The sequence below is a fragment of the Octopus bimaculoides genome, chromosome 1 (genome assembly GCF_001194135.2).
Source record: "Octopus bimaculoides isolate UCB-OBI-ISO-001 chromosome 1, ASM119413v2, whole genome shotgun sequence".
NCBI lineage: Eukaryota > Metazoa > Mollusca > Cephalopoda > Octopoda > Octopodidae > Octopus > Octopus bimaculoides.
In genome coordinates, this window is record NC_068981.1 from 184,505,043 (window position 1) to 184,509,297 (window position 4,255).

A 4,255-nucleotide genomic window follows, 5' to 3' on the forward strand; every position below is an offset into this window, starting at 1 on the left:
ATATATATATATATATATATATATATATATATATATATATATATACACACACACATATATATAAAATACTCCCAAACTCTAGAAATGTAACTAATTACCTTTAGCATTCTGATTATCAGATGTAATGTTTATTTATTCATGTTGTTTTGAATTACTCATGCGTTATATCGTAGCTTTGTGATTTTGATGAGGTGATTGTTTACTATTAGAATAACATTGTCGTATAGGTGTGAGAGGCCAGATATGGCCAGTTTTAACAATAAAAAAAAGGTAGAATAGTTGAGCCCGATATGGGTGTGAAAGAATAAAAATTTTAACTTGGACACTTATTTTTTAAGATCAGTCTATATCTAGCAGCAGACACTTATGTCAGGTCCATCAAGCTTACCCTCGAGACTAATTCAAGCATGGAGTACAAATAGGTGGCTTTTAATTTTATGAGAACTACAGAATTTCTGTAGCAGAGCAGATATGGTAAAGAACTACTTTTTAGTAGTAGTATTATTTAGAAGGCCAGCCACTTTATATAAAATTACTGTTGATTAGATCTAGTTTAGTCCACTCACACAACTAACCTTCAAGACTCAGTGTAAATATTCTATTTCATAAAGGTCAGAGCAAACAAGGTGGTTCAGCTGAATCAACGCACGGGCTAGATTAGTGCTTGTTCCTTCCCTTTGATAAATTTCTATTAGGTCAACTTTATTTTGGGAGGTGAGAATGTAGTAGTTCAATAAGACAGCAGTCTTTATAAGATTAATGGCCATGTGTATGAATAAAATTAAACAGTCACACAGTAGGAGTGGTCTCTGTTTCTTAGCTGTGCAAAAAGAATTACACTATTTTATGTACAAGTTTTATTTAGTATGATAATAAAGGAAATACAAAATTTCATGAGATCTCTAGTAAAAAAAATCACGACCTCAACTCATTGTGACCCCACCAGATCTGAATGGAGGATGGCATGGATAAGGGAGATGAGCGAATCTGGATTTGTGTCCTGCAGGAAAACTTGGTATGAAAAGTAATTATAGGCGCAGGAGTGGCTGTGTGGTAAGTAGCTTGCTTACCAACCACATGGTTATGGGTTCAGTCCAACTGCGTGGCACCTTGGGCAAGTGTCTTCTACTATAGTCTCGGGCCGACCAAAGCCTTGTGAGTGGATTTGGTAGACGGAAACTGAAAAGAAGCCCGTCGTATATATATATATATATATATATATATATATATGTATGTGTGTTTGTGTTTGTCCCCCCATCATCACTTGACAACCGATGGTGGTGTGTTTACGTCCCTGTAACTTAGCAGTTCGGCAAAAGTGATCGATAGAATAAGTACTAGGCTTACAAAGAATAAGTCCTGGGGTCGATTTGCTCGACTAAAGGCGGTGCTCTAGCATGGCCGCAGTCAAATGATTGAAACAAGTAAAAGAGTATAGAGAAAATGTGCTTGGAGTGAAAAGATTATGTAATTGTTAGGACAAGTGTATTTATAAGCAACAGGTGAAGGGATTTACAGTAAGAGGACAAACTTTATCCAAAACATCCTTTACTAAGAATATAGAGTATGGTTTGAGGGAGATGAAACTACTATGTAGAAGTTATCTCGCTGATTCACTTGGGTATATGTGCCTGAAGAAAGGACATATCTCAGGTGAAAAAGTACATTGATTTTACAGTAAAAAAAAAAATTGGAGTCAAATACTATGAAATTTACGGAATACATTAGGGAACATGGTGAATGCTCTAACTGATGGAAGTGAATAGAATATTGGACTTAATAGGGTGAAAGAGAAATGGTGAACTGCATTATGTTTGTATATAGAACTAGGAGAGGTTATTGACAAAACGAGACTATCTATCTAAGCATCAGTTTAATGTGCACTTTTCCATGCTTGCAAGGACTGGAGGGATTTAATTGAGGACGATTTGATAAAATTTCAGATTAATACCTGCACGATTACCTAACCCTAACCCTAAAACACTAACACCCTAATGAAAATCGTGCGGGTGTTAATCTAAAAATTTACCGGCGATTTTCTACAGCTGAATGCTCTTCCTGTCGCCAACCCTTACCTGTTTCCAAGCAAGGTAATATTTCCCCATGGCCAGACATGTTTCTGCAAAGTACTGGAAATGAATGACACTGCTTATATGACAGAGATATGCATTACATCTATCATACAACGTCAACACAACACAGTCTGTTTACCAAATCCATCCACAAGGCTTTGGTTGGCTCAGGGCTACAATAGAAAGCACTTGCCCAAGGTACCATACAATGGGGCTGAACCAGAAACCATGTGGTTGGGAAGCAAATTTCTTAACCATACAACAACCTTTCACATGATGATATATATACAGGGCGTCCACAAACTCTGGGTACATAGGGATTAACACATACTTTAAGAAATTATTATTTCTTATATTTAATTGTTTATGTTATGATTTTATTTACTCCATGTACCCAGACCTTGTGGACACCCTGTATATTTCACATGATACTTTGACAAGTATAATTATGTGTGTGTGTGTATTATGTGAAAGGTTTGGTTTAACACTGCATACCACAACTTTCACAAAAAAAAAAAATGTGCAAGAAAGTATTTTACGACTATTTATATAACCAGGCTTGGTCAAACTGAATTTGATTCCTCATTATAGATTTAGTGAAATTTCGATCTTATAAAGCATGAAGAAAGATCCATTCTAGATGAAATCATATAAACTTCAGAAAATAAAACTTATGTACCATCATTTACACCGTTGGCATCTATCATAAAGTTTGTTTCGGGGTCTACGGCCATGCTAGGGCACTACTTTGAAGGGTTTAAAGCCTCGTACTTACTGTATCGGTCTCCTTTGCTGAAGCTCTAAGTTATGGGAAAGTAAAAACAAGCAACATCAGTTGCCGAGTGGTGGTGGACAACCGCCTAAAATACAGAGGAATTTTTTCAGTTTCGATCTGGTAAATCCACTCACAAAGCTTTGGTTGGCCAGGGGCTATAGTAGGAGGCACTTGTCCAAGGTATTAGGTTCGAAAATATTTAATCTCTCTCTCTCTCTCTCTCTCATATATATATATAGTGGCTGGAGTATTCATTCCACTCAAATTAAACCGATTTTAATTTCAATTAAAATTCATGTTTGATACATTTTCTCTCTAGCTGTGGCGTGATAGAAAAGTAATAAGATTAAGTTCAAGTATTTTGCTTAGATTTCATATCAGAAAAATATTAAAATAAACAAACACACACACACACACAAGAGAGATTAAATAGTTTCTAACCTAATACTATATTAAAGATCTGACTTAAGTCCTACTTCTAAAACGAACCTTTTCTATATTGGTTTATAACAATTTTATTTACAGAAAACTTTTTTCGAAAACTGATTAATAAAGTTAATAACTAAGTTGATTTAATTAATATTGAGGTTTTAACTATAAATCAAATCATCCGTCACGATTAGGTATGTTGAAAGACAATGATGAAAATGGATTGGATTAGTTCAAAATCTACCATTCTGATCTGTTACTAACCGAATGGAAACTATTACATTTTGTAATAACATCAATATATGGGGAAATCTATTTTGAAAAAAAAAAAAATAATAATAATAACCACACTTGTTCATAAACAATCTCACCAATTATTTGTTTATACATATTGTAAATCAGTCGAAATCTGCATTTAAGTTACCAAATTAGTGTAATTCACACATTTTTTTGTTATTTTAATTTTGTAATGCTATATATGGTCCAGATGGACTATATGTAATCTGAACCTTTCCCCCCCTTATTTATTAATTTTTTTTTTACGGAATCCCACGTTTTAGGCTATGGAGATTCCGATTCTGAAATTTTTTTTTCAAAATTTCGACCCCCCCCCCAGTTTTTATCTAGATCCACAGGGTAAACCTAACCCTAACACCAGTTTTGTGAGATTTGGCTGTTATTTCTAGCATGTAAATAGCCTGCTTGGTGGGTTGGTGTTATTGAAATTTTTCAAACAATTTTTTTCAGAATCGGAATCTCCATAGCGTAAAACGTGGGATTCCATAAAAAAAATTAATAAATAAGGGGGGGAAAGGTTCAGATTACATATAGTCCGTCTCTACCCTATATATTTCTTTTATATTCTTTCTTTTGTTTCGAATACATTCTTCACTAAGGAATTACTGTCGTTATTGACAAAGAAAACACGAAATTCAACAAATTAAGGATGAGGGGGAGAGAGAGAGAGAGAGAGAGAGAG

At 34.5% G+C, this 4,255-nt stretch overlaps 1 protein-coding gene across 6 annotated transcripts in view; it reads right to left on the minus strand.

Moving 5' to 3' along the window:
• LOC106873176 (catenin beta) overlaps positions 1-4,255 on the minus strand; it is an 81,790-nt gene that overhangs the window by 41,112 nt on the left and 36,423 nt on the right. The gene's annotated exons all lie outside the window — the stretch shown is intronic.